Here is a 12,500-nt window from a genome sequence, read left to right as displayed (position 1 = left end):
CTAATCGTGAATTTTTTTTTATTTATTTTTTTTTTTTTTTTGCGTCAAGATCGCACACGCCTGGGTACGTGTGTGTGTGTGTGTGTGTGTGTGTGTGTGTGTGTGTGTGTGTGTGTGTGTGTGTGTGTGTGTGTGTGTGTGTATGTGTCCTCTCAAGAGCAGGATCATTATTTACATGATTCAAGTTAAAAAATGAATAAAATAATAAACGATTAAATACACCACAAATTATACTCAAAATATAAAACTACTCAAAAGTGACATTTCTCACACCGAGCACACCATCATCTCCTGCTTCACCGCCGCATTATAACTTTACTGCCTTTAATATAAATATAAAATAATATGAATAAAACTTTACTTACTGACGGTGTACTGAACACACTGCACCTCAGCACTACACACGTGCTCGCAGCTACCGGAAAGCGAGTGTGATGGACAAGTTTTACGACAGTAATGACTATAGTGGGTAAACACGTCATCACGGTGGAACGTTTTACATTTTATGACATAAAAAAATACTTTATTTTTTTCAACCAAACTGAATGTTAAAATTGTGCATATAACAATTTACGAGGAAAACCAAGCGTATTTTAATTCGTTTAATTTAGTAGTGTATATTTTTCGCATCGTATTTCCGGTAGCGTCACGTGGAGCTCTTCTGAACCAATCAGAGACCGTGTATTCATCCGGGGCCTCTTGTTTAATGACTGACCCGAGATCTACCTAGCAACATTCTTTTAAAGCGCAACATGTTATTGTAACTTTATAAAAATATTAACTTATATAATATAATTTATAAAAAATATAATATATAAAGCATTGGCTTTAGCACTAGTTTATTAAGTTTTTAATAAAAAAAGAATTGTTTAGAAAATCAACTTCCGGTCCGGAAAGATCACTTCCTGTCGGCCATTTTAGAGCCATCAAATATCTCCAATTTAAAGTTTGTTTCCCTGCAGAATAAAAATATAATAAAGCTGCTAAAAAGTTTGAATAATAAACGATTAAATAATAAATAATTAAATACATATCAAGATAAACAAATTAAAATAAATTATTTAATATAGAAAATAAAACTGACAGCAAAATGAGAGATCCACTGCTATACACATAAATATTATAGCAAATGTAAATAAATAAATAAATAAGTAGGAAAGAAAGAAACAGGTAACAGTAGTTTATATAATATAAATGCTCTTGGCAGGCTATTTAAATCTTTCATTTATTGGTTAAATTGATGACTATGATTATATTGATTATATTTTATAATGTATTGATTATATGTGTAAAGGGTGTACACTTCTGGTTCCTTTTCGTTTTTTTTCTTCCTTTTCCCATTAGCTTCATCATGAAAAATATCGCTGATTCATCGCCTAATGCAGAAGAAAACTCCAGTGAAGTCTTGTGTATCTGTTTACAGGTCTTGAAGCCTTCTGAACATTACCCAGAACTCAACACAATCACACAGAACAGAAGAAGAGGAGATCTTAATATGCCATCCGATTCAGCAAAAAGAGTCCACACGAGTCAACACAAATCAACACGAGTCCGCACGAGTCAACACAACCAACATGAGTCAACACAAATCAACACGAGTCAACACAAATCAACACGAGTCAACACGAGTCTGCACGAGTCAACACAAATCGGCACGAGTCAACACAAATCAACATGAGTCTGCACGAGTCCACACGAGTCAACACGAGTCCACACGAGTCAGCACAAGTCAACACGAGTCCACACGAGTCAACACAAATCAGCACGAGTCAACACGACTCTGCACGAGTCAACACGAGTCTGCACGAGTCAACACGAGTCAACACAAATCGGCACGAGTCAACACGAGCAACACAAATCAACCCGAGTCTGCACGAGTCCACACGAGTCAACACGAGTCCCCACGAGTCAGCAAAAGTCAACACGAGTCCACACGAGTCAACACAAATCAACACGAGTCAACACGACTCTGCACGAGTCAACACGAGTCTGCACGAGTCAACACGAGTCAACACGAGTCAACACAAATCAACATGAGTCTGCACGAGTCCACATGAGTCAACGCGAGTCCACACGAGTCAACACGAGTCCGTACGAGTCCACACGAGTCAACACGAGTCCACACGAGTCAACACAAATCAACACGAGTCCACACGAGTCAACACAAATCAACACGAGTCCGCACGAGTCAACACGAGTCCGCATGAGTCAGCACGAGGCCACACGAGTCCGCACGAGTCAACACGAGTCCGCATGAGTCCACACGAGTCAACACGAGTCCGCATGAGTCCACACGAGTCAACACAAATCAACACGAGTCCACACAAATCAACACGAGTCCACACGAGTCAACACAAATCAACACGAGTCCGCACGAGTCAACACAAATGTAAAAAATTGTAAATGTATATTTGTATCTATTTATTTGTGTAACGCTGTTTAAAAAGTAGCACCTTCTAATCTAATAGTCAGGTGTCCACATAATTTCGGCTCAGTAGTCCACAGGATGCTGGATTTCGTGGTGTTGGTGTAAATTTGTAGATCATGAACAGTGGACAGATAATAAATGAGATGTAAAGAGCGGTGTGTGTGGGATCAGGTGAAGTTCTACAGGATGTGCTGCTGAATATTAAAATAAATGCCATTAATAAATGTGTCCTGGTTTGTGTTTTTATGTGTAAAACGTTGTAGGTAAAAATAACTCTATAATTATGACTGAATCCTGTGACTGTGTGTTTACTGTTATATTATCAGAGCTAATGACTAGCATGCTAATCTCGCTAGGTGAAACCAAACCGTGGTTACTGTTGTGTGTTTTCTGTTTGTGTGTCAGAAATCTCTCTGCGGATTTAACCTTTTTTTCTCCTTGTCTCTCTCGCACACACACACACACACACACACACACACACACACACACACACACACACACACACACACACACACACACACACCTGGTCTTTGGCATGCAGCATGTGTTGCCAAGCAACATTCTCTCCCTGCCCATAATCATATTATGCTGTCTCAACAATGCAGGTGTGTGTGTGTGTGTGTGTGTGTGTGTGTGTGTGTGTGTGTGGATTTGCACACTTTTATTCACACTCCATCCTAAACTCATCCAAGCTTGACCTCTGAATGCTCTTCACGCAGCAGATTCATCTATCTATCTATCTATCTATCTATCTATCTATCTATCTATCTATCTATCTATCTATCTATCTATCTATCTATCTATCTATCTATCTATCTATCTATCTATCTATCTATCGAGAGAGAGAGAGAGAGAGAGAATAAAACAAATGTATTTATTATTATTATGAATTAATAAAAAAATGATCTATTAATAGAATGATATTAATGACTCAAACACTGATTGATTTCTATTATAATGATCATGAACCCACAATCTTCTTAATATCTACTTTAAAATAATCACATAAACGAGGTCACGTGTGTGATGGTGAGTTCGAGTCTGGAGTTTCTTCATCATTTATTCCTCTCTAAATGTTCTGCTTGATGTTGAACTGATGCTGAACTGTATGTTGGTGATCAGTAGATGCACCGAGCGCCGATCAGAACACGTGTAAAACAGAGCGTGAACTCGATCCTGATTGGTGACTCGCTGCGTGTTTCACCAGTACAGATACGCAAAAAAGATACTAAAGTACAGGAACGCATTACATTTACTTCCTTACTGTCCACCACTGATTAATGGGGAAAGAAGGAGTAGTAAGTAGAGGTGAAGTAAAAGGTAGAGAAGGGGTAGACGTATAGAGGGAAAGGTAGAGAGAGATAGAAGGAAAGTTCAGGCCACCAGCTGCAGTGTAATTAGAGTTTGGCTGAGTGTGCAGCTGCCGGTGTTAATTACAGCTTTACACCACTGACACACACACACACACACACACACACACAAAAACACACACACACACACACACACACACACACACACACACACACACACACACACACACACACACACACACACACATTTCTCTGAAGAACCATTCATCTACAGTCCGACTCCCATCTCCCAAAGATTCCGGCGATTTCCTTGTGAGTTCTTTTACAAATAAGCTCTAAGAGTTCTGCAGTCGAGTCAACTGATAGTTTCATCCCGGAGGTTTCAGCTGAATGTGCAGCAGGTAGCTACATCACTGACATCTAGTGCATCAGACATCATCTAACAATACACACACCAACAGTGTGTTGGTGAATGTTGGTGTGTGTGATGGTGAATGTTGGTGTGTGATGGTAAATTATGGTGTGTGATTGTGAATTATGGTGTGTGTGATGGTGAATGTTGGTGTGTGTGATGGTGAATGTTGGTGTGTGATGGTAAATTATGGTGTGTGATTGTGAATTATGGTGTGTGTGATGGTGAATGTTGGTGTGTGTGATGGTGAATTTTGGTGTGTGATGGTGAATTTTTCTGTGTGTGTGATGGTAAATGTTGGTGAATGTGTTGGTGAATGTTGGTGTGTGATGGTGAGGTTGGTGAATGTTGGTGTGTGTGATGGTGAATGTAGGTGTGTGTTAAGGTGAATGTTGTTGGGTGTGATGGTGAATGTTGGTGTGTGATGGTGAATTATGGTGTGTTATGGTGAATGTTGGTGTGTGATGGTGAATGTTGGTGTGTAATAATGAATATTGGTTTGTGATGATGAATGTTCTGTGTAATAGTGAATGTTGGTGAATGTGATGGTGAATGTTGATGTGTGTAACAGTGAATATTAGTGAGTGTGATGGTGAATGTTGGTGTGTGTAATGGTGAATGTTGTGTGCTTCGATTCAGGGGATCATTACAGCCATTTAAAAGTGTGGCATTATGTGTGGAATTGATATTGATTTCTCAGGCTGTGGGTTTATCCCCTGCTTGTAAAGAGCAGAACGTCCTGACTCAGTCACCTTCTCTATTACAACATGTCTAGAAGATGTGTAGAATGTAGAATGATTATCTGCACATTAAACCTTCAGCTGGAGCTTTTTTATCATCGAGTTCTTGAATCTGATTGGTCAGAAGGTGTTGGTATCTTTGCTATAATGGTATTATATAAATGTTAATGTTGATATGGTGACGTTTTATTCTTCACATGTTTGGAAGGAGTCTCTAGTCTCAGTGCTTTGTAACAGTCAGAGGTATCACTGTAACTACAAAACTTTATCTTGAGAACTTGTGGAGAAGAAAGGCTAGTGAGCTCTGCCAAACAAAAGCCCAACAGAACCCTTTGTAAGGTGCTAGCACAGTGGTTAAGGTTCAGGGTTACTGATCAGAAGGTCACGGGTTTAAACCCAAGTATAACCAAGCTGCCACTTTGAGCAACGCCCTTAACCATCTTCTCCAGATGCACTGGACCATGTCTGACCCTTTGCTCTGACCCAAGCTTCCTAACATCATTGGGATATGTAAAGATAGAATTTCACTGTCCTGTAAAGTACATGACATTTATTAAGCGCCATCAGTTTCGATTACAAATCCCATTACAAACCATCAGCTGTTCACCATTCAAAACATTACCCAGTGGTTTCCATGGAATCGCCTGTTCATTTAGATCATCAAATCACCATCCTCAAACCAGTGTAGAAACTTACTTGAGTCTGGATGATTTCTTAATGGTCCCTAATGGTGTCCAGTAGACACCATCACATGATTTACAAGCTTCCAAAAGATGTTCTGTTGTCTTAATAACAAAAAAAACCCCAGCATCAGTAGGCAAAAGAATTTACAGGAGAAACCCCCAGAATTCTAACGATACAATTTACATTAAAACCATTACACACTATATGAGGGTTGCTACTGTTTTAACACTGAAGAAACTGCTGCTCTTTAGAATGCTGCAGTATACCAAGGAATCAAGCACTTGGTAATGCTCTTGAAAAAAAAAATAACATCATGGGTTTAACGCAACTTCAACATCCACCTGCAGTCCGAACCAAAACGAAATGTTCTCAATAACTAGGCTCTCCACTGTGCAGCTGAGGATGTTCTCCACATAAACAAAGATCCACAATATACCTGTGGAGGGTTCAACCATGAGGATGGATTTGGACTGTAATTAATATAAAAAGTCTTCTACAATAGCTTTAGTAAAATCACCAGTTTTACACCCGAGACTCCATCAGCTGAAAACCTAAAAAATTATGGAGCTACAATGAATGGACGTTTAGATGAGGACATCACCCAGATGAGGATGGGTTTCGAGTCTGGTTCCTCTGTTGGTTCCTCTGCTGTTTCCTCTGCCACAGGCTTGCTCATTAGGGGGTGTTTCAAGCTGCATTGTTAAAAGTGCATTGAAAGCATTGAATTGAATAGAATATCATTTTCGAATGACTTCAGAACGGAGAATGTCAAACTAAGTGAATTCATTCATGCTGCAGAATCATAAATGACCAGTAGGTGGCAGAGTAACGAGATTTGGAATTAAAAGTATTATTGCAGTAATGGATTACGTCATCACTGCAGACTGTATAGCGGATTAGATCAGATCCATGACGTACTGGATGTTGTGTCACGTTCACACCATATTGAGTTTTTATTCACGTCATTTATGAATGTCAGGAGCAAATGATGTAACCGACGGTGTTTGATAAAGGAGGCGGGGACACACTGAGAGTAATTTGCATATGTTAAACTGATTAGTCAGATTTATTCATTGTGTTTCTACCTCTTTTTCGGATTTTTTTTAGATAAGTATATTAGTGTGTGTCTCTGTGTGTGTGTGTGTGTGTGTGTGTGTGTGTGTGTGTGTGTGTGTGTGTGTGTGTTCTACACTACTACAGCAGGAGTTCTTCAATACATCAACAATTACAACAAACCATATTTAAATAAGTGGTATTTACTCCACCCCGTCTGACAGAGAGAGAGTGAGAGAGAGAGAGAGAGAGAGAGAGAGAGAGAGAGAGAGAGAGAAAGAGAGAGATGGAGAGATAAAGGACAGGAAGCGAGAGAGAGAGAGACGAGGAGTGTTGTCCTTCTCTCCCTCCGTTCCCTCCACATGTTGAATGTAATGATGGTTTGTTGCCATGTTGAGGCTGCTGTGGTTTCATGTAGCTCCGCCTCCATGGGCCACCGCTGGACGGTTGCTTAGCAACTAAAGCCCTAAATGTCCAATCATCATGCAAAAAGCAGAAGCCTTTTACACCCGGGAGAGAATGAAGACATGATATTAATTTTACCTTCACCTGTCTGTCTGTCTGTCTGTCTGTCTGTCTGTCTGTCTGTCTGTCTGTCTGTCTGTCTGTCTGTCTGTCTGTCTGTCTGTTTATAATTCACACACACACACACACACACACACACACACACACACACACACACACACACACACACACACACACACAAGCTGACAGGAAGTGTGTGTTCAGTCAATAAACAATTTTACACTTTCTCTCCTGACAATTATTCCTCTTTCGTCCTCCCTTCCTTCCTTGCTTCCTCCCGTCCTTCCTTCCTTCCTTCCTTCCTTCCTTCCTTCCTTCCTTCCTTCCTTCCTTCCTTCCTTCCTTCCTTCCTTCCTTCCTTCCCTCCTTTTGTCCTTCCTTATTTAATTTGTTTCCTTGTTTCTTTTCTTAATCCACCCCCTCCTTTCCATCCTTCCCTCCATCCATCTTTCTTTCCTTCTTTTCTTTCTCTAATATATTTTTCCTTCTTTCCCTCCTTTCTTGCTTCATGACTTTTGGATTTTTGTAAATCTGCAAATGTTTAAGAAAAAAAAAAACTCTAAACAAAACAAAACAAAAAAAACTTAAATGGAATTGGATAAAATAAAGTGGAAAATAAATGAATAAGTTCAGCTGCCTTCCTAGTTATTTTTGAATTTATTTAAAAAAAAATTTATCTATCTATTTCTGTTCTTGTTTTTCATGCCTTTTATCTGCAATTATTAATTAATTAATTAATTAAATAATTAATTAATTAACACAAAAAATAAATTTTTATGTATTTATTTATTGTTGAGTGCATAGTATATACAGTATATACATGTTTCTTAAAATCAATTAATTGAGTAATTTGTTTATTTATTGTATGTACAAATATGTATCTATGTAATAACTTTGTGTGTATATACAAATATTTTTATTTATTGTATGTATATACATGTTTATTCATGTGTAAAATGCTTGTATTTTTGGTGTTTGTTCATTTATTTATTTATTTATTTATTTATTTATTTATTTATTTATCTGTCTTTATATTAACTAATGAATGAAGTGATGAATATATTTATTTTTTGTTTATTTACTTATCTGTCTTTCTGTCTGTTTTATTTCTACAGTATGTTATTGGAATAGAAAATAAAACCCCAATATAAATAAAATTCAGACTCGGTGCAGAATAAACAATAAGCAGCAGCAGGAAGTGGAGAGTCACGTGTTCACAGAGTGCCACGTTAGAAAAAGTGAAGGATGAAGGAAGGCTGCTGCATAAAAAGAGAGAAAAAAAGAAAGAGAGTGGGCATGGCTGAGGGTTTTTATCAGTCCCCCAGCAGGGGTCAGTAATTAGCTGCTAATTACAGGTGACGATTCAGGGCATCTATAACACTCCAGTCCTCCATCAGTGTGTATCTCTCTCCACACCGACGTTCATTTCTCCACTCATCCCCCAATCCATCAGCTTCTCCACCTCCACCATCCGCCATAATGAAGTGCAGCGTGTTTATAACCCTGATCTTTCCCCTGTACATCAACCACTGCTAACAGCCAATAAACAGCTTTACTGCACCGCTTTATGTACTCGCCATTTCTCATTTGAGTGTGTGTGTGTGTGTTTGTGTGTGTGTGTGTGTTTGTGTGTATGTGTGTGTGTGTGTGTGTGTGTGTGTGTGTGTGTGTGTGTGTGTGTGTGTGTGTGTGTGGTGTGTGTGTGTGTGTGTGTGTGGTGACTGGAGATTACTTAAAAAACAAAAAAACAACAACTATATATTTACTGTACAGAGAAATCAATTAATAACAACATATACTATTAATCCCAGAATAATCATCTCAACACCAAACACCACTCATCCAAAGACCTCTAATTCAAACACCACCTCTATCAATAATCAACCAAACACATTCTCTAACACCACTCACCCAAACACCACCTCTATCGCCAATCAACCAAACACCAAATCTAACACCACTCACCCAAACACCACCTCTAACACCAATCTTCTAAACACCAAATCTAACACCACTCATCCCAACACCACCTCTATCGCCAATCAACCAAACACCACTTCTATCACCAATCAACCAAACACCAAATCTAACACCTCTCACCCAAACACCACCTCTATCGCCAATCAACCAAACACCAAATCTCACACCTCTCATCCAAACACCACCTCTATCGCTAATCAACCAAACACCACCTCTATCACAAATCAACCAAACACCAAATCTAACACCACTCATCCAAACACCACCTCTAAAACCATTCATCCAAACACCAAATCTAACACCACTCTTCCAAACACCACCTCTAACACCACTCATCCAAACAACAAATCTAAAATGAATAGCAGCAATTATAACATTAATAATCCCAATGCTATTTATTCAAGCACTAACTGTAACACACACCATAAATATGGTTACAAAATGAAACATACTACACAACTTCATACACAACACACACCTTAATACACACCTTCACACACAACATACATCTAAATACACATATCAATACACACTTTCACACACAATACACACATTCACACACACACAACACACACCTTAATATACACCACAATACACACACAATACACACATAAATACACACCATAATACACACCTTCACACACAACACACAGCTTAATACACACCACAATGCACACTTTCACACACAAAACACACCATAGTACACAACATTATACACACATTCACACACAACTCTCTCTCTCTCTCTCTCTCTCTCTCTCTCTCTCTCTCTCTCTCTCTCTCTCTCTCTCTCTCTCTCTTTCTCACTCACACACACACACACACACACACACACACACACACACACACACACACACACACACACACACACACAGTCTCACACAGCTGGTGTTCAGCTTGTTACAGACATGATCACTGCACTTCCCACTGAGGACACTTTTGCTAGACCCGTGTTCCTGCCTTCAACTTTACCAGCGATGTGATTGGCTCTTTTTATTTAAGGCCGTGACTTAAAGGTAATTGAACTATAATGATAATTAATGAGGCACAGTGGCAGTTATATAATCATACAGAGGACCCTAGAACCACAGGAAAAGTTCGAGCTAACCATCTAGAGAGCCGTGGAACCACAGTGGCACTTATATAATCATACAGAGGGATCTAAAACCAGAGTGGCACAATCATACAAAAGACTTTAGAACCACAGCCTGAGTTACATGATCATACTAAGGGCACAACACCCTCATTTGAGGGCATACTGAGGGCACAACACCCTCAATTGTCAACCACATTGACAATTATATAATCATACAGAGGGTTTTAGAACCACAGCATGGGCTACATAATCTTACAGAGGGCTCTAGTACCACAGTAAAATTTATAAAATCATACTGAGGCTCTGGAACCACAGTGACACTTAAAAATAACTACAGGGGGCTCCAGAACCACAGGGACACATTTAATCCTATCGAGGACTCCAAACCACAGCAACACCTATATAAACACATAAAGGGCTCTAGAGCATTGTGGAGCATATATAATCATAGAGAAGGCACTAGAAAAGCAGTGACATATACTCTTGAAGAAGGCTCTAGAATCAAAGTGAGGCTTGTATAACCCTACAGAGGGCTCCAGAACCACAGTAGCACTTATATACATACTCATCCAAAGAGCTCTAGAACCATAGCAGGAGTTACATAATCATACAAAGGTCTCTAGAACCATGGTGGCATTTATAAAAGCATACAGACTGCTTTTTCACAGCATTAATTATATAATCATACAGAGGGCTCTAGAACCACAGTGAGTGAGATAAATATATAGAGACCCCCAGCAGTGTAGTGTATTTCAGTATTTTTACTCACAGCAAAATGTTTTCTGGTGTGAGATATTGAGGTCTCTGGAGTCTTAAATGTTTTGCTGTACTAATGAGATTCAGCCTGTGTGATATGCAGTGCATTAGTTCTAAAAATGAGGCTATAAAACATTCATCTCTTCTACAGGGTACTTCTTCATCTGCCATCTGAATGTACACACAGATGAAGTGATCAGATTGTTCTGAATGTGAACAAAATGCCTCTATCTAATATGCCATAAAGAACACAGTGTGTGGAACAACATGTGGTTGAACAACCATGCAGATAAATACAAGAACAATGGATTCCCACATTCAGCTATTAATATGTTGTGTTTGTTTGATAAATTCACTGAGGTTGAATCATGAGCTGAAGGTTGTGTCTTACTGTTAAGTTTTACTCCGGTACTTAATCTTTTGCTCAAATTTATAATTTTTGTTATGGGTCCTCATACCTCACTATTCATTCATTCATTCATTCATTTTCTCCCGCTTATCCGTAATTCGGGTCGCGGGGGCAGCAGTCCAAGCAGGCCCCCGCCTTCGACTGCTGCCCAATCCTCACAGCACCGTCCCTTACGGTCCCTCCCACAGGTGGTGAGCCCACAGGAAGGCGGTCCCACGTCACGGACCTTGATATTCCCCTCGTAAGGGACCCCCGGAGCATAGAGGGTTAAGGGCCTTGCTCAAGGGCCCAAGAGTGGCAGCTTGGCAATACCGGGGCTTGAACCCCAGACCTTCCGATCAGCAACCCAGCGCCTTAACCGCTGGAGCCACCACTCCCCCTCATACCTCACTAAGTTTTTATAATCATCACTGTGGTTCCAGAATACACAGAATGGTCATGTAGCTATTGCGCTGCTTCTAGAGCTGTCTAGAATGTTGGTATTGTTACACAATTCTTAATGTGGTTCTTGAACTTCTTATGTGTTATCATAACTTTCAATAGTCCTCATTAAGGCTAAATAAGTCTTACCATTGCTCTAGAACCCACTGTAAGGTTACATAACTCTTACTTTGTTCCAGAACTCTTGGTGTTACATTACTTCTAGAATCCTCACTATGTTTGCATGTGGTTCTAGAATTCTTAGTGTTGCTCTTGGTATGGTTTCACTAACAACTTTTACAAACGCGTCTCTTTCATTATGGTTCTAGAATTCACTTTATGGTTACCTTAATATCTATGTTGTTCTAGAACCTTTTGTATATAATGTTTTAGAACCGTCACTATGGTTAAATTATTCCCAGAGGATGGATATTACAAAACCCTTGTTGCCATTCTAGGACCATTATTGTGGTTACACTGTGAATCTAGAATCCTAAAGGGGTTACATAAGTGTTAAATAGCTCTTACGGAAGTTCTAGTGTTAGGGTTAACTACTCTCTATATATACAGTATATCTGTATTACAGTGGGCCTAAAGTCTCGGTGTCATGCCAAAAGCTCTCACCATAATCGTCTTGCCATAACTGTAGACTAATGAAATATAGTTCTAGAACCATCTTAAGTTCTA

The sequence above is a fragment of the Silurus aristotelis genome (assembly GCF_946808225.1).
Source record: "Silurus aristotelis genome assembly, chromosome: 24".
NCBI classification, from domain to species: Eukaryota; Metazoa; Chordata; class Actinopteri; order Siluriformes; family Siluridae; genus Silurus; species Silurus aristotelis.
Note: the sequence above shows the minus strand (reverse complement) of the source record.